The sequence below is a fragment of the Rhinolophus hipposideros genome (genome assembly GCF_964194185.1).
Source record: "Rhinolophus hipposideros genome assembly, chromosome: 1".
Taxonomy (NCBI): domain Eukaryota; kingdom Metazoa; phylum Chordata; class Mammalia; order Chiroptera; family Rhinolophidae; genus Rhinolophus; species Rhinolophus hipposideros.
The window spans coordinates 9,463,278-9,483,157 of NC_138047.1; the positions used below are offsets into that span (position 1 = coordinate 9,463,278).

Sequence of the window (19,880 nt, forward strand, 5' to 3'; positions counted from 1 at the left end):
GGTAGCCAGACATATAATTTCTAACCTGAGTGGGAAAAAAATGAATTCTATGGAGCGCAGGAAAAACGCCCCAATTATCCCCATCATGGCCATCATTAGTATCACCAACAGGACATAAAAGTCTTCAAATGACAAGTGCACTCTAAAGACATTACATTGCAACTTCAAGGACCGTCAGGTTTAGAGCAGCGCACCTTTGGACATAGAAATAAAACGACAGTGTGTAGGTAGAAAAAATAAAAATCCTAGGTCAGATACAATCTAGGAAAGATTATCCATCGCACAGAATTGCACCCAAACCTCCTCCAGCAGGTAACTGTAAATGAACGATGTTTACATGTCCTTTCTAGTGTAAAAACCCAAAAAGCATGAAGTTCTTTTCACGGAGAGAGCTTCCCCACTGAACAATCGTTTTCGCTTTTCAGTTTGGCTAGCTGCAGAGTCATGTGGTCTCATGCCCCGTTTTCTCGCACTCAGCCTGTGGCCCCTGCTGAGCGCCCCTCCTGGGCCCGCCCTCAGCATCCCACCCCAGGGGTGTCCCCCTCGAGGCTTCTGGTCTCTGCAGCGGGGTGAGAAGGGCCAGTAAGGGGTGAGGCTGGAGGGAGGGGCGGGCGCCGCGGAGGAGGAGCCGCCGAGCGGCAGTGATCGCTGCTGGCTGGCTCCTGGGCGGGCGTCCGGGCGTCCGGGGACCTGCTCCAGCTGTCTGGGCGCGGGGTGACGAGCGCCCCCTGGCCGGCGCCGTCCGCGGGCGCCCCATCGCGCGGCCCCGCCAGTGCCTGTGCAACCACCCAGCAGCCGCGCGCTCGGACCAGGCAGCCCACCCAGCAGGTAGGTGCTCGCGTGCCGGCTCGCCGCAGGCCGGGGAAGGGAAGGCGGTGTGTCTGCGCGGGTCCACGACCGCGGGTCCAGCGGGTAAGGCCCCCGGCTCCGGCGGTGGTGAGATGTTCCAGGAAGAGGGTAGCAGGATGACAGCGAACTCTAAGATACCCCAGAGAAGCAAACTTTTGGTCTCTTCTTTCCCGTGGTTTCTTGCGTGCGGACTGCACAGGATGCTGTGGACCCTGGCCCGTGAGGAGGCCACCGAGCCTGGGGCGGGGGTCCTCCTTTTTTTTCTTCACCTCTCACGTGAACTAATTAGAGGTGGGAGGGAGGCAGGGAAGAAGGTGGAAAGTTTTATATTCTTGGCAAACATTAGTAAAGAGAGATGTTTGACACAGATGTCAATCTGTCCACAGAGAGTAACTTGTGTTCTTGGAATCTACTGCTAGCAGCTGAAGGAGCTGCCAACACTCTCACTTCCAAACAAACCGAGTTTCTTTTCAAGGGCCTGGGGTAGAGTGAAGTGGGTCTGAGATAGATAGCAAAAAAATAAAAGGAAAAGTAAAAAGTAAAAGTCTGGTGCTCAATCCTGTAACCTTAAGGGACAACTGTTTGTTTTTCAGCTTTGAGGGTCACGTATGTAGTAAGTGGAGTTAAATGTCTTTATTTCATTGAATTTTTAAGATGATCAGTGTGAAATGGACTATGCGTGCTAAAGGCTTGGGCATCCCCATGGGCATGAATAAAGAGAGACACAAAGGCTGGCTCAACTAGGAGGTTCTGGTTGTTTGTGCAGGGAGCTGCTCTGTCCTTGGGGTTGTCCTGCTCAAAGTTGCTAATAAAAGATGGTTCGGAAATGGCACAAGCTGACAAGGAGGGGTGGTGACATGGAGAGAAGAAGGAACACTCGCTGCGGCTCGCTGTCAGTGGTGAGAACCACCACCCCTGGCAGGGGGCAGGTCCCGCGTGTACCAGTGCCCTTTCTGAACTCATGTCCGGCAGCTCCAGTCGGCTGCTGGTCCCCCTTGCATTGTTCTCCAAAAGCTGTGATCACCACCGGCCCTTTCCTGGAGGGGATGTCTCATAGGCCAGCCTTATGTGCAAGGTCCTGGGTGCCTCCTCTCCCACCCCACACCGCAACCCTGTGATTCACCATTTTTCCCCTAACTAACTTATCTTTGGTAACTCTTATAAAATGGCAGGCTTACCGCGGACGCTTGATCTCTTTTAAAAATGCTGTGTCTAGTGGGAAGGAGGGTGACGTTTACTAATTTGGTTGCAAATTACTTTTGAAGTGTATGCACAGCTGTTTAAAATCCCTCCGCCATCAGTGCCATTGTTTGATGCAGGTGTCTGTCACAGAATGATCTTGTCATCTCTTTCTTCTGCTGATTGAATGTACATATATTTAAAGACACAGCATAGGAAGAGCTTCTAAAACCTTCAAAGCCTCAGCTGTGAAACTCCTCCAACTCCGCGATTAAGTCTACATTAAGTTTTGTTTGGGTTTTTGGGGTGGTTTTTTTTTTCTCATAAACTTTTATCTCTGATTTCAAGAGTAACCTGTTCCACATCACCAGTCTTTGTTTCAGCCTCCCGTGATTTTCCTGTAAACTTGTAAAACGTAAACGTCCAGGGAGGACTCTCTCGTCTTTGTCATGTGCATTTCCACCACTGTCTTGTGCTGTGGTAGATGGCTCAGGATGGCAAGGAGCTCTTGGGCCAATTTCTTGTCTTCTCTCCTACCAGCGCCGCGTCCCTACAACCCCTTATTGAGTCTGCTTTGAAAATGCAGTCAACTACTGGAACCTTGATTTCTTTAGCTGATGTCCCACTCCTCCTTCAGGTATGCCGGCATACTGCTCAATTCTTCACACCTCGGTCCTTCTTATAATCTCAGCGATCCCCTTCAACCCTAATATTTGATTTCTCTTCTTGGTAGCAGGTGCCTGGAGGCTCCCTTGTATAGCCCATGGGACTTTGGTCATTTCTATAAAGACCCCACATTCCACTGTAATATATTCTCTCTCTTCTGAAGAAAAGACGGAATTCTGCTGTATCATGAATTTGGTGGTTAATCTAAAACTGCCTGTGCACTGCGTCCAGGATTTTCTTTTGAGTGTGTGGGTTTATGGTACAAATCTGTGACTGGCATTCAGAAGTAAAGCTCCACAAATCTCTGCATAATGCACTAGGTAATGATAGGCCATTTGCCTACTTTAAAATAGGAATTAGAATGAGTGCTTCCCTTTTTAATAAATTTCATGTTTTAGAGTTGTTGATTATGTTGTTTGCCCCTGAAACGATTGCTGATAGGTTAATCTAATGTGACTGTTAATAGGATGTATTTGATGTCAGGTGATTTCCTCTTTATAGGGTTCAATCTTTTTTTTCAAGCAATCTCCCCAAATAGTCTAAAATAAAAAGTTGTGATATGATGGAAAAATCCCAGAGAACACAGATGTATCATGTGATTCCATATTTATAATATTTTTTTGCCCCATGTCACATCTGTCATTAAAAGGAGAGAAATTAGTCTCGTGGTGACACACATAGCCTTAAACTCACTCTTTCTGTTTACATCCAATACTTTGAAATTTTAAGCATCTCATTTTCATGCAGCAATGCATCTGACTTTGCTTTTTTGTAACTATTCTAGCTACTAAGGCAGAAATCATGAAAAACTCACAGAAAAACATGATGTTGAGCCAGAAAAGTGAATGAAAAGGTATTTCTTTGCAATCATGGAAACCTCTTTTATTACTTTAACATGTCAAGCATTTATACACAGATTCATATTGTCCTGTGATCTAAAAATATCCTTGGGGCAAAAATCAATCAATCTTTGGGGCAAAAGGACAATCAGAGGTTTGACAAACTAGGGAGCGCTCACCTAAGGCTGGGATTGGAGCCTTCCGCTCTGGGAACAAACTAGCAGATATTTAAAGGTACTCATTTGGGCAGCACATACTTCTGCAGGAGGTCACGGGTTTATGTTAACTTTTGAACTAAGCTAATAATATTGGTAATGATAATAACCAGGGCCATCAAAAATAATAAAACATAGCTTTATTGAGTCATTATTTAGGATTTATGTGCCAGACATTGTACTCAGAATTTTATTTCTATTTGACAAACATTACTATCTCATTTAACCTTGGCAAAGCTTTTATAAGTGAGATATCATCATCATCATCATCATCATCATCATCATCATCAAACTGACGTTCAGGGAGGTTAAGTCACTTCCCCAGCTCTTATAGCTGGTAAGTGGTAGGGCCAATTTATCTGACCACCCAGATATAACCATATCTGACATATGGTTTATGTCATTAAACCATAGAGCAGGACGACCTATCAATGAACTTTCTTTTTTTCCATATTTTTTAAAAATTAGTTTCAGGTGTACAAAACAATGTAATAGTTTGACAATTATACCCCTCACAAAGTGATAACCCCTCCTCCCCAATCAACTACCCCTAAGTTTTTTTGATTGTGGTAAAATATACATAAAGTAAAATTTATCATCTAATCTTTTTTAAGTATACAGTTCAGTAGCATTAAGTACATTCACATCATGCTACCATCACTACCATCCATCTCCAGAACACTTTTCATCTTGCAAAACTGAAACTGTGCCCATTAAACACTAACTCCCCATGCCCCACGACCCCCCCCCCAACTCTTGGGGACCTCCATTCTACTTTGTCACTATGAGTTTGACTTTCTTTCTTTTTTTTTTAATTGGAGAATATTGGGGAACAGTGTGTTTCTCCACGGCTCATCAGCTCCAAGTCATTGTCCTTCAATCTAGTTGTGGAGGGCACAGCTCAGCTCCAAGTCCAGTCGCCGTTTTCAATCTTAGTTGCAGGAGGTGCAGCCCACCATCCCATGCGGGAATTGAACCGACAACCTTGTTCTTGAGAGCTCAGCTCTAACCAACTGAGCCATCTGGCTGCCCCTGAGTCTGACTACTTTTAATACCTTATATGAGTGGAATCACACAGGTATTATCTTTTTGTGACTGGGTTATTTCGCTTTGCATAATGCCCTTAAGGTACATCCATATTGCAGTCTGTGTCAGGATTTCCTTCCTTTTCAGACTAAAATAATAATCCCCTATGTGTATAGACCACATTTTGCTGATCTATTCATCTGTTGATGGATATGTGGGTTATTTCTAAATTGTGGCTATTATGAATAGTGCTGCTATAAACGTGGGTGTACAAATACCTCTTCAGGTCCCTTGTTTAAACTCTTTTGGCTATATATCCAGAGATGGAATTGCTGGATTAAGTGGTAATTCTATGTTTAATTTTTTGAGGAAACACCGTACTGTTTTCCACAGCAGCTACACCATTGACGTCACGTCATTTGCTGCCCGATGTCAGGGGTCTAGAGGCTGATGCTACTCCTGAATCCACTGTGTTTTCCTATCTCACCCTGTGTTTATGTATCTTTCTCTAGTGCAGAATCATTGGGGTAACTACTACTCAAGCATCCCCTGATGGACTAGCGAAACCATGGACGGGGGCTCCTAAAAATAAACAAAGGTCCCTCTAGGTAGGGTGGACCCTGCCTACGTGATTTAGAATGATTGCTTAGGAAGAAATAGTACAGGGTACACAGACCAGGAATCATTCAACCAGGAGTTGACAAAGAAGAAAATGGCCACCCTTTCCTCCCCCAGGCTTTCCCCTCAATGCTGGGAGAAAACAAGCATTGATAGTACCACGTAAGATGATGGGCTTCCCTTTCTAAAGCTGGGGTCCCTGGCACCATAGCTGAATCTAACTGCCTACTTTCCCAAGGTCTGTGATGAGCTCCACAGGAAAAAAGTATACAACTATACAAATTCATGATGCTATAATTCCATGATTTCCACGTCCAGACAGGCTCTCAGACTTTTCAGCTCTCTTTCATTTTCTACAACAGCTATTTCAGACCTTCTCCCGCCACCAATATCCCCTCACTCTTAGCACACTGCCTTTACTTCCTGCTTCACTGAGAAAATGGAAGTTTTCCTCGTAAGAACAACCTCATCATTGACCACAGGGCTATACATCAAGCTTTATCTGGGTCCACCTTTCCTTCTTTTACAATGGAAAGAAAAAGAGCCTCACTTCCTGTCTAATGTTCATCTTCCATCAGTGCCTTGGAATTCATTTCTTTTTCATTGTTGAAAATCTCATTCTCTTGATTACCTCCTCTCTCACCTGTATTTTCCTTTCCTCCCTCATTACTGGTCCTATTCTCCCTGCATTAAACATGCTTAACCCCCATCCTCCTTTGAAGAAAAGGACCATCTCTCTATGCCTCCCACCAGCTACTTCCTTCTCTCTTTCCTCCTCTTCCCAGCCAAAGTCCTCACGTTGTCCTCTGCACCAGCTGCCCTGTCGTGGCCACAGCCATCTGGCCTTGCCTGTATTACTTTTGGGAAACTATGGCACTCACACTCCGTGTTGCTGATTCTTGCTAACTACTCCTCTCTTCCTTGAGTTCTCTGCAGCAGACCATGCACTGAGCACTCCCGCTTACTTGGAGAAATGTTTTCCTCCCTTCCCATTCTCCTTCCTTCCTCTCTTTTCCTCTGCAAGCTCCTCGTCTCCTTTCTGTCCCCTGGGAGGTTGATGTTCTTCAATTTTCTAACACCATGGACAATTACATCCCTCAGTGAGCTCACCAGCCATCTCCTCGCTGAGCACCACCCAACCGTGAGCTACCCAAGGCCCTACTGATCCTCTTCCACAGAGAGCTAATGAGGGCAGACCCAGCACTACAGTGCCCCGAACTACATGTAGCATCTTCCTCCTTCCTCTTTCCACAAACTTTCCCCTCTCATTTCCGTCTATATCTGGCTCTAGCATCATGTGGTCTCGCATAACCAGAAATCTGAACGTTTTGCCTTGACTCCCCACGTCCATAGCTCACCCCAAACCAAGTGCTATTAGTTCCACCCTGACTATCTCCTCGTTCCATCCACCCTTTTCTACCCCCATTGCCTCTGCTCTGTTTACCAGCCACCACTGTTTGTCTTCTAGGTTACTGCCAGAACCTCCTAACTGGTCTCGGTTACTGTGGACTGTTGTCCACACTGCAGCTGGAAGGGTCTTTCTGGATCCCAGCTCTGAGCATGTCACTCCCTTGCTTTCAATTCTCCAATGGCTACCCAACGCACTTGGAATGAAACTCAGACCCTGTAACATGAATTGGAAGGTTCTAGTTGGTCTTCACTCCCCTGTCGTCTCCAGCCTCGTCTCTCCAGTACCACACACATCACACTGCTCCAAGTCTGGCCTCTCTGGGTTCTTAGCAGTTCCATGTGTCCTCTGCCTCGTCAACTTTCTATCCAATCTTTAAACTTCTCCTTCCTTTGGCTAATTCCTACAGATCTTTTGTCCCCACCTTAGACATCTTCTTCTGGAAAGCTTTTCCTGATCCTCAAATTAGGGTTTAGTTTCCTCCCACATGTTCTTGAAGTACAAATGAAATCATCTATATAAAGTGCTTATAGTAACCAATCAATAACTGTTAACCACCACGGCACTTAAAATATGTCACCATTGTATGCTTATTTTAGACTTCCCCAGTAGGTTAGAAACTCCATGAGGGCAAAAGCCACATTCTCTCTTATTCTTTGTTGAATCCCTAGTATCTAGTATCTGACATATAGCAGGTGTTCAATAAATATTAGTGGAATAAATAAATAAGTCATAAATGTTAGAACCTGTAATAAATAAGGAACTGGGAGCTAAGTGATAGGAGAAAAGAATGCCAATCCAAACATTTAAATGTCTGTACAAGGAGAATCATTATCATCCTGGGCACTTTTTGCCTGTGGTTCTCTAGCGTCACATAGAGAAATTCTCCTAGAAAGTCAGACTTGAAGCTTATGGACAGCATTGTAAAATTCCAAGAGGTAACTTGCTACAAGGGATAAACAACATCTCCCTGTCTATGGTGTGATTTTTCTCCCTCTGTCATCCTCAGTTTCTCACTTTGCTGACCATTATTATGCCAATGATAAAAAGGAAAAAAGACTCAGCTCAGAATGATCAGGAAATAAAAGGTAATATTAAAATATTCTGAAATATCCTGCAAGCGAAAGGATAAGGCAATAGGTAGACATTAGATGTGGATATATTGAGAACTCAAAAATTATTTTAATAAGAAGAAAATATTAAAGGATAAAAGAGGTTTAAAAATTTTAATGAAACAACAAAAGACTGCAAGAATTCTTCAGAACAAAATCATAATTATCTTAAAACTCATTAAAGCAGGTAAGAGTAAAAAAGATACAAAGTAAAAGACTAGATTCAAGAATTTGGATGAAAAAAGCACGCCAAAGGTAAAATAATTAAAAGCATTCAAAGAAAAATGTTTTAGGTAGAATAACCACAGCTATGAAACCAACTGGGTAAAAACATAATCTTTTAAAAGAGATTAAAAACAAATCCCAGCAATAATAAAATAAAATGGGCACCAGTGTGAGTTCCTAACAATTAAGCCACAGCTAAAACACTGTGGAAACAGAAGCTTAGGTTTCCGGCTTGTACTGCACAAGCCCCCTTTACTTCTATAGATTTCAGAGTTTTCAGAGTGCATTTGGCTTCAAGAATGTCACCATGTTTCGGGAAAAATGCACGGTGAGTTCCACTGTGACATGTCCCTCCACGGCGAGTAACAGCACAAATTCAGGTAAGGGCAACCAAATAGTATGGTCACCTTTGCCTGCAAATAGGGGAGACGCTTCTTACTGTAAGATTCAATGTCCTCTGCATTCCAGCCTGAGTGGCTTCTCTATCCAAAGAATCCTGCTTTCCTTCAGCAAATAAGGTGGCCACCTAAATTCTAAGTGCATTCCTCCCTTTGTTCAATGCAACCAGAATCCCTTTTAGCAATTAGCAAAAAAAAAAAAAAAAAAAAAAAAGAAGTGTCTTTTTGTGTTATATCTTTTCTCATGTGTTTGCCCTCCCTCATGCTTTCTTACATCTCAGGGAACTTGAGGTTTCTATCCAGCTCCTAACCAGAGCTCAGTAATGATATTTTAATGCAATTATTATCTACTGAGTAAGCTGGCCTAAGGGCATGTGTCAGGTCTTCTATTTCCTTCTTCTTTAACTCTTGGCACAGAGCTCAGACTGCAGGCTCAGGGAAGCTCGCGAAGGCTCTCAGAGTCAGGGAGTGTATTTTATTTTCCTCCAGTCACCAACGTGACTGATTCTAAGATGGATTCTAAGTATGACCTACACTTTTCAGGCCTAATCATCAATATTAAGAGCCCTAAGCACTCCAATTTTTATCCATATTCTCAAGGTGAGTTTTAGGGATCTGACGGAGAGTGGTCTACAGGGCCATGTAAATAGCTCCTCTTTGGTGTGTTGACTTTATCATCTGCTGCTTGCTCCCCTCCCAGGTTCTAAGGTGCCAGTGTCTGTACCTCACTGCTCTCCAGTTTCTCTACAATAAACAGGGAAACATGTGAGCTGGCATACAAGGATATGAAGAATCCAAATCAGACTGTCCCTTTCAGTAGACTGCAGAGAGGCCATAGGATCTGGTGGCATCACGCCCCCTTCTTTGTCCTGCTCTTCCATGGCCCTGCCCGTTTTTCAGAGCCATCCACCATGAAGGCAGAATGAAAGGTCACAGGACTGGGAGCCAGGAGACCAAGGTTCTCATTCTAGTGCTGCCATACTGACCATGGGATGAGTGAGTTGGATCCCTCATGATCCTACTGTGTTGTAGCTGTTTGCAGATGTTCTTTTGGTTTCCACGTGTTGCTCGGTACCTGGAGCCAGTACAGTACTGGATACAGTTTAAGGACTCTAGGTGGTAGGCAGCCCTTCATGAGTGTTGGTGAATGGCCCGTGTAGATTAGAAAATATACCCAACAGTGGAATGCATAACCCTTCACCCGTAAACTAAAGGGCAGTCATCCACACCTTTAAAATAAATGCAGCTACAATCACTTCTGGTTTTCCAAAATCACATTTTCGTACGCTAACAACAAAACATCTTTCCTTCTACTGTGTTGTTGGTGATGGTAACACAAGGAATGTTATAACAACCAAGTCTTCTCAAAATGCTGGTTCTCCAAAAAAGAAGAACTTGATTTCCTCAGTGGACTTTGTTTCTGGAAGATAAGATGATGGTGAATAGGAGCCAGAGGGAATCTTCTCAACTCTAGGAAAGTTTCACTTCTTCTGCATTAGTCATTCAAAATGAAAAATAAATTGGCCTGGATTTTTTGGGGGGGACATAGTCAGGTACAGAAGGAGTGATATTAACAGTAGCCATTAAGTCTTTAAGAGGAATTCGAATTACTCTACCCCTTACATGCAACGAAGCCAATCCTAGAGAGTTTTATAAAATCCTCTCTTTTTTTATTAGTTTCAGGTACACAAGACAAAGTAATACTTAGACGTTTATCATTTATATCCCTCACACTGTGTGAACCCCCCTCCCCCCATCCACTACCCCTCTGACATCGCACAGAGCCACTACATTTCCACTGTCTCTATTCCTAATGCTATACTCCGCTTCTTGTAAGTACATATATATACATATACATATATATATATACATACAAACTTGTAGTTGACATTCATTATTGTTCAGCTTCAGGTGTACAATGCAGTGATCAGGCATCTACATCAAAATCCTTTAAAGTTGATGAAATAATCCAGTCAGAAATAACTTGCAGAATTTCAGGTTCCGCAGCAGAGGCAGCTTAAGTATTTGCTGAGGGTACAGCATGAGGCACTTTAACCATCCTCCCCCCATTCCAGTAAAAAGGAAGATTTTACTACTGGGACTCTCTCCTACTTCCAGGGCACTGAAATTAGTTAACATATGTAGTACACTTGAAATCTATGACTAAAAACACTTCAGGAAGGTATGTGAGCAACAGGAAAATGCTTCCTATTACTTATTAAAATAAAATAAATGCAACTTACTTGACAAAAAAAAAATTGCCAATATTTCTAAACATAAACTACCTCATAACTTAAGAAATGAATGAAATAAAACTCATCCATTAACAAATTCCCATAGGTAGAGCTGTTAGAGAGGAATGGCAACACATCACACACTTGAATCTCATCATTTCAATAGAAATGAGAGGGAGACGAGCCCCTTGGCTTTGGAGAACAGACTAGAAGTATTCAGGACAGAGAGAATGTATGTTGATTTAAACATGTAAAAATCTATTTTCTCCTGAAAAATACTGTAGGTCTAAACAGCTAGACCTAGAGAGATTATGATCTCTATTTATTTGAGAACTGTTGTTATCTCAAGACACTTAGCCATGCCACAAAGAAAGCAAATTATAAAGAATCAGCAGACATTCTGCAGCTCCAAAAAGTGAAACGTGTTTGTTCAGATATGTGTCTTAAAATTGCCACAATCGGAAAGGTCAGACTCAACTCCAGGGAATTTTAATCCACACACCACAGTTTCTTAGCCTTTTTCAAAACAGACTTAGAGGATTACATTTTCTAAGAACCCCTTTTTTTAAAATTTGAGCGCTAATCAGTGAAGTGTGACATAGTCTCAAAATGAGATTTGGTATAAAGTAATTAGGGATTGAAGTACAACTTGACACATATCGACAGTAAACGAATGCTATCACTCTGAAAGTGGCAATGTGGCAGTTTACTAATTATTTGACATGTATTTATTTGACCCAGAGTATTGCTTGGCATATGAATTGCTTGTATAACAAACTCCCCCGAAACCTAGTGGCTTACAATGACACCAATTTTATTTGGTCATGATTCTGTGGATCAGGAATTTGGGCTGACTCTGCTTCTCATGGCGTCCCTGGGGTCTCTCATGATGTTGAGGTCAGATCTGAGATGGGATCCCCCACATAGATGGTGCTTGGTGGGTATGGCTAGATGACAGGGACTGCCCCACATCTCCTCTTTCTCTCTGCAGCTACCTCGGGTTTCTTTTCGGAACACTCCTAAAAGTGAATGTTCCAAACACACAAAGGCAAAAGCTCAAGTGTCTTTAGGCCCAGTCTAGGAAGTCACAGAGCATCAGTTCCGTCATGTACTGGTCAGAACACGTCACAGGCCAGCCGAGCTCACGGGGAGGGCAGTAGGCAGGACATGGCCGAGTGGCCTTGCAAAACAGCTGGGGAATGGCAGGTGCTTGGCAGCCATCTTTGGAAACATGGTCTAGCCCAGATATTTAGGCTGTTGATATAACAGGTCACAGAGGTGACCTCAAGTTGATTTCCTGAGTGGGAGCCTCTAGTCACTCTTTTCACCCACTTTCACCCTGCTGACAGAAGGTTCTGACCAAAATGAAAATCTGCCCGCAACTCTCTGCTTTAAAAACTTCCTGGCTGCTCTCTATCACCTACAAAATAAAATCCAGATGCTTCATGTGGCTGCCGGGTCCTTCCCGGTCCGTCCCTCACTGCCTCTCCAGCCTCGTCTCACGACGCCCTGAGCGCCTGGCCGGGCTTTAACCGGACCACAGGCTAGGGACTCACTTTCCCTGTCTGAGTCCTCAGTCTGCTAACCCCTCAGACTTCACCTGCTCTGTGAAGGGCCCCCCAGCACTGTATTTAAACATCCTGCCCCTGGTGCCGTGGTGTCCTACACAGGAAGCCTCTCGGCAGTGACAACACCCCCCTTCTCACCCCGACCACACTGAGAGCTCCTGAGGGCAGGGCCTGTGTGTCTTTCTCTCCAGTCTGGCCCTGCCTTTCTCTCCAGAATGCCCCACACAAGTGCTCAAGACGTAATTCTTGAATGTCAGTGTAGTACAGGCAGGTGACAGAGCAGCGGAGTGCCTGGGGGAAAGACCACAGAACCCCAAACAGGAAGAAGGCGGGTGTGATGAAGAGGAGGGTCCCAGTGAGCTGTATGAGGAAACCAAAGTGGTCGGTGCCACACTTCTAAAGTGCAGGGAGAGCGCACACTAGATCAATGAATGACAAGAAACGAGCGCAGCAAGAAAAACAGACAATTCAATTGGATGAGAGAGAGAGCAAGTGTGTGTCATGGTTCAGAAGGAAAGAAACAGGGAGATGATAAGACTGCCTAATGTCAGACCTGGCCATGTGGCATCCACAGAGATATGAGGAAAGCACACCCTAAGGGCACCCCAAGAAATGACCAGTCAGGACACCCAGAATCCAAACAAGACAGCACCTCCCTCCTCCAGATACCATGTGGCTCTTAGCAGGTGACTGACTGCCCAACCTAAGAGGGCAGGAGAGAAGCTGGGCCAAGTGATGTAAAGGGAACTCGAGGCTTCTGGGAAAACCCACAGGGCTGTCACTCCTCAATTCGAGATGTTGCTTATTTCTCTTGGTTGGGTATCTTTATTCCTGAGCCAAATTGAATAACATGAAAGTGAAGCTGACTGTGATGAATTTGACTCTAGTGACAAGGTGCAGGGGAAATGGTGTGACTGGGGACAGGTGGGGTGGTAGCTGAGCCCCAGCCAGGAACACCCAGCTTGAAAGAACCCATAGCCTTCTTTTAACAACCCAACTCTAAAGGAAGTGATTGTCAGGAGAAAATCTTTTTTGTGCTAAGCAGTGGAAGAAGAAAACAGGACAATCATCCTTTTGACTGTACTGAGTACATAAAATTAGTACTAATAATTATAACTATCTGACATTGAGCTTTTTTCGTATACTAGGTACTGCTCTGATTCAGGCATTTTACGTCAGTCCTCTGATTGTCCTCACTGAACAAATGAGGAAACTGTAGTAGTGTGTTCCAAGTCACAGAGCTACTAAACAAAACGGCGGGGCTGGGATTTGAACACTGGCAGTTTGGGGCCATAGTCCATGTTCTCGACACTCTCCAGGACCAAGCCTGAATTTGGCAATATACTGTATCTACTGACTCATTTTTTAAAAATACCTGACCTTGGTATTAATTCTAAGAAGTGAATTTTGACACTTCCTTCCCTCTTTACATCTCAATTACTGTTTGGGGCATATTTCCTTGTTTTGCTGTGCAATATATTACTCATTTTAGTAACAGAGAACACTCATTCGGGCTCAGCTTCATACATCAAGCCAGGAGCCCTGCTGAGACCTACACTGCTCTTTTGGAGCCTTCCAAGGCATTTGAAATTGGCCCTGGAGGGTGGATCTCTGTACCCTAGGCAGCTTGCAAATTCTTCCAGGCATTTAGAGCGACTTTTAAAAAGCCTGGAAAAGTGCATGGAACTCTCGAAGTTTCTGCCTCTCGGGGTAACTGCTGAGGCAGAACTGGGGACCGCCGCAGTGCTTCACGTTGGCTCCAAGTGCCCTCGGAGGCAGAAATCCCTGAATGAAGCCCACAGACACGGCCCAGCTTCTCTCCCTGGTCCTCTCGTCCTCAACCTTGAAGGTCTACGTGGATTCCTACTTCTTTCCTGCCTGCGCGTTTCCTTTCCAGTAAAGCCAGACACCAGATTCACTGCTCTGTGTGTTTCCTTTCTGCCAGCTATTTTTCAAACCGACAATACTGTAAAGGAAAAACATATTTTAAGTCAACTTGAACAATGTATTTTAGAATCCCAATTCATTCTCCCGCCTTTTTATTAATCTCAAATTCTCATTACACCTTCTTTGAACTTTCCTCTTATATCTTTACTCTTTCATTAGTTCTTTCATGTTTTTAATGCTGTATTTAACAATAGAGTAAACAGATTAAAAATGGCAAATTCTATCATATATGGACACACACATACATACACATACACGGATTGCTGTAACTTGCAAAGAGCTGTTAAGAAGAAAGGTTTGTTTAATTAAAAATGAGTGAGAAATGCAGCCAGATTAACATTCTCGAGTAATAACTTTGAACTTCAGCTTCATGGGGTTGTTCTGGAAATTAGAAGACAAAGATATTGTTATTCTGTGAGATAGATTGTTTTTCAGTATATGCCTGACGTAACTTTGTAATTTGCTTTTTAGTCAGTCTGTCTTCATATCTATAAATCACTAACAAATTTCATAGTAAGTTTCTGAAACTTTTTATGTCTATTATTTAGTAATTATTATTATTATTGACAAGTTTCTATAGCACAAAATTCCAAAAAGTTCAAAGAGCTATCCTTATTCAAGAAAACATTTCTTTTGCCAGTATTGTCCAAAGAATAATTTTTAAAATTTCAAGAAATCTGTACTTTATTACTTTTTGGTTGGTTTGCAAAATAAAATCGGCAATACAATAGATGCTTCATATTTGAGCAAATGGACAATTTTCAAAGGTTGAGCAATTTCTTAAATATATAAAGATTAGCCCTGAAAATGAATAAATAGGAAAATAATAAGAATCACACAGAGTATCCACGATTTATTGTATGGGGGGGGGGGGCAGAACAGATTATCCACACTTGCATGGCTTCCATTTTAGCCTTATCCTCTGTTCCTCATGGACCCCTCATGGGCAGCCAGCACTTTTAGAAGAAGGGGAAGAAACTGTGAAAAACCAGAACAGTACAGAGGAATTCTCTCTTCTTGGAGTAGACTTCCTAGCAAATCAAAGGTTGACCGCCCCTGGAATGCTAACTTCTCACCTGATCTCGAAATACCCTCCACTACGCTGCCAGAAAATTGTCAGTACCTGAAATTCTGCCAATCACGAGTTCAAGAGCAAGATCCTCTTAAAAATGCAAGTATTGCTGAGATTTCCTTCACACATTAGCATGGATTAATCAGTAACTTAGAGAAAGTGGGAATTTTTATGGGGAAGGGGAAGGTTGTGATTGAGTCAGTCAATAAACATTTACCAATCAAGCCCTGAACGAATCCTTGATCAGTGATTGATCTGGGCGTTGCGAATACAGGAGAGAAAAGAGGGCCCAGGAAGCCTGCTTCTCTTTCAGAGGATGCAGATAAGAAAAAAGGAAACAGCACGTAAATGAGATTCTTTAGATGACGGCAAGGGCTCTGAAATAACTGCAAAGGGAGAGAGGAACTACAGGGACAGATTTCTGGAACCTGCCTTGCGCTTCCATTACTAAATGCTTTCTCTTTATAGAGAGTGAGGGAGAGGGGAAATATCTGATATGTACTCACTGCCACAAAAATTGTGCTTAAAAAAAAATGGAGGGTGCGGACAAGTCATCGATGATTTTTTAAAAAGGGCATAGTCTGTCCTTCCCTGGTCCCAGATAACGCATAATTTTTGTCTTATTCCTTCATGAGGAGAGGCCTTGTAGTACCTGTCTGGCACTTAGTAGGTGGTCAGTAAATATTTGTTACTAAAAATATGGAATCTATTGATGATTATGATTCCTACTAGTAGTGGGGATCTATCACTTTAAAAAAAAGTCCTTCACTTTGTTGCTGAGATGAGTAGAAGGAAACTGGGGCACAGAGGAGCTGAGCAGGCTCTCAGGGTGTAACAGCTGGTTGGGGTTAGAGTCAAGGTTACACCGAAAGCCTCCTGGCACCCACTGTTTAACAATGGCTCTAAAACAGCCTTAATGAACAACGGTGGTCTTCCATTTCAACCTCAAAAGTTCAACTTCAACCTAAAAATCTTATTTCTCCTCCTAGTATAGCAAGGTAATGGTATCCTCACAACTGAAAGGGACACATTCCCGTAGGTAACGACCTTCCAATAGGCAGGGATTCCCCTAAGAACATGCTGCTCCCAGGAGCTCCCGGAGCCCATCCATCAGCACCAAAGGTGCTTCCTAGGCCTTCAGACTCTACCAATGATGTTTGCTTGCTAAACCATCAGCTTAAGTTATTTACGCCATATCTTTTATCTCAGTTTTCTGGTTGTATTTTATCGAAGTCATCTTTACTTTAGTTGAGCTAAAGCTGTGGTTTTGCAAATTAAATCAGTTGTGGGTTTCTGCACACATCTCCGTGTGTTTACTAAGCTCTTTTTTTTTTCATTAGCATCACCTGCCTGTTTTCATCTTGATCACTGTGTGAGGGAAGATTTGTTTTGCTAAAGGTTCTTTTAACCAAATTCAAGACTATTGAGACAAGCACATTTAAGAAACCAGAACATTTTGTAAATGTCCTGTTTAACCGATATCTTTAGCCACAACTGAGTTTCTTTAAAGTTTTGAATTTTGTCCATAATGAAGAGATCACATGGATTTTGAGTCCAGACTTCAGGCAAAGAGAAGCTGTTTCATGTTTTTCAACATGGAAGAGATTTAAAAAGACAGCTCTGAGGGCTAATGTGCAAGAAGAGGCAGCATGCAGAGACCCAGGGGGGTTGGTACTAATTAGAAATTCAGTGCAATAATCTAGAGAAAATAGCTGAAGTTCTCAAGCTAAAAGACTGAAGATGAGGGATCAAGTGCAAAAGAAATAACCAGATAAAATCTGTAAGACTTGTTGCATAGTTGGATGTAAGGAATGAAAATGAAGGCGTACTCCCAGTTGGTTCCAATATTTCTAGCTCGGAAGACTCAGCAGATAGCAATCCCATTGTTCAAGACAGGAAGAGAAGAGAGGTAGAGGCATTGAGGAAAAGGCAAAACTCATATTTGTTTGGATTGTGCTTGAAGAGCTGGTGGAACACCACTTGGAGAGGTCTGATATGTAGCTGAAACGAGAGGACTGATGGAAGCATGAGAAAAATGTGCTTTTTGAAGTTATCACTAAGTAGAGGATCCTTGCAGCCATCAGTGTGGATGAGACTGGCCAGAAAGGAATCAAGTCACACTGGACATATTCCATATATATTTAGGTAAAGAAAGCTGAACCAAAACACTAGGCTGAAGATGACCAAAGTGATGGGAAAACAGCAGGAGGGAAGATGGGGAGCCAACAGTGTTACGTAAAATACCAAGGAAGAAGACCAAGAATGAGCCAGTGGATCTGCAAAGCGGTATCCCGGGTGCCCTCTGAGAAAGCAAGAGGTGGGCGGGGACACCAAAAGGCCGAGGAAGTAGAAGGGTAGAGCCACACCTGCAGAAGAAGCAATGAGCTATCGGTAGACTTGTCTGTTCTACGTATCTCATATTATCTGTTGTCTTTAAAACATGATCCATACAACATGAAAAAAGGGAATAACAACAAGGTAATAATTCTTACTATAATGGCCTATAGGTGAAGAGGTCATTTTTAACCATTCCTTATTTTTTTAACACCATATGGTAACTGCTTATAAAACATTACTCTAACATTATAAAATTGGTATATTGCATTACCCTACAGTAATTCAAATGTGCTGCAGCCTTTGAGACCCCTTAAATTCTACTTGGATGCTTATTTATAATATATATACATGACAATGGGGGTCTTTTCCCTCCATCCAAATGATAGCACAGAATTACAGTTTGGTAAATATCTTTCTGTTTAGCAGTCTGTTTCAGAGGATTGCTTTATTCATCTGAATTTGTATTGTCTGAAATAGAAGTTCCTAAAAATAGCTCGTATGTGCATCATTTAGAAAGACAAGAGGTTTCACAACTAAGCTACACAAACAAATAACAACTCTGCTTTAATGTCAGTTAAAGGTGACATGAACAGATCCTTACTTCTACATGAGGAGATTAAATTGAGTCACCCTAGCATTGCACAGGGTTATTTTTAATAGAAATCATTTTGATTCCCAGTAACAGTAAATTATAATAAGACACATATTGGAAGAAATGTCTGATATTACAATCATCTTCTAAATACAACTTCCATTTTCATTTTCTGTGACGAAATACAACTTTCATTTTCATTTTCTGGGGAAAGAGCTGACAAAATTTCGGCAGAGATGAGTGAGCTGTGCCTCTTTCTATAGCAATATATCTACAGTAGACCTGGTCTTACCAGATGCCTTCTAAATTTAGGTCTCTGGATACAAATGTCAGCAGCCATAGCATTTCCTAGGCCCTGAAGCTAGCTACTCCCCTCTACATATTGCTGACCAAACTATAAAAACGAGGGAACTGCCTTTCATATCGTTCCCCTTCCCCAACCTACCTCCCCCCTCTTCCAGTTCCAGGGCCCTTTCATTCCCCGCTCTGAGCCCCAGTTTTCCCCTAAAGCTACTGCTAGGAGTTTTCTCTCTTCAGAATTATGATTCCTTCAGAAATCTGTGTGGACTGTGGCACCAACTGTACTTTGTTGCTTTGTGTATAAGTCCTGTATCCTGAGGAGACTACAGTCTTCTTGAAGATGGTGTGTTTTAATCCACACAATCATGAAATATTAACATTTTATAGACGGGGACACTGGGCCCAGAGAGGTGAAGTAACTGCTTAAGGTCACAGAGCTGAATTCAGCAGACAGGTGGTTGAACTGGCATTGAAAAGGATGGGGTGGGAGACGGGGCTGTTTCTTCCCTAGAAACACTTGAATGAGCTCTGCCAGAGTCTGTCTCTGGGTCTCTGGTTTTTGCTGTTTCCATGGCTAACCAGTACCTTTTTGTTCAGGAGACCTTTCTCCACACAAGACAAGATTCTATACTATTAGTTATAGTTCAGTTTTTTAAATTATAATCACATTTCCTGCCTCCCAGAGATAACTTTGACTGAAGTCTTAGGTACTGAGAAACTGTTTAGTGACACATGTACAGATTTGAAATTTTAGAGTGCAATTTGGAAATAACCACAAAAGTTGAAGTTGTGTATTCACAAAAACCCTGTATTTCTACTACTTTGAACATATTCTAGAAAAACTCTCAAATATGTGCCTAAGGAGGTATCTATACAAATGTTCATAATAGCATGGTTTATAAAACAAACAAAATTGACCATCAGCAGAAAGCAGGAAAAAAAAAAGGTTATATTTATTTCAATGGAATACTAAGGAGCAGTTTTCTCAAAATGGGGTCCAGGGAACCCTGAAGGTACTTAAGACTCCAGGAGTTTTCATGTCAAAACTAAATTCATAGTACTACTAAGGTCTTCTTTACTTTTTCATTCTCATTCTGTACAGTGGAATTTTCCAGAGACTGCATGTTAAGATATCAACAGACTGAGTATAGAAATAGATAATAAGAAGCCAGTTGTCTTCTTACTAAGCCAGGCATTAAGGAGATTTACAAAAATTTTAAAAAGTGCCACTTTTCTCATTATTTTTTTGTTTTGAAAAATATCATTATTTACCATAAAATATGGTATTTCTGTTA

The 19,880-nt window shown here is 42.4% G+C and overlaps 1 protein-coding gene across 4 annotated transcripts in view; it reads left to right on the top strand.

Moving 5' to 3' along the window:
- Positions 1 to 581: 581 nt before the first annotated feature.
- PRKCQ (protein kinase C theta) overlaps positions 582 to 19,880 on the top strand; it is a gene marked incomplete at its 5' end in the record, with an annotated part of 113,669 nt that continues 94,370 nt past the window's right edge. The window contains one exon of one of the 4 annotated variants that reach the window (XM_081053970.1): positions 582 to 828. The other 3 variants (XM_081053969.1, XM_081053972.1, XM_081053973.1) reach the window with 3 other exon arrangements.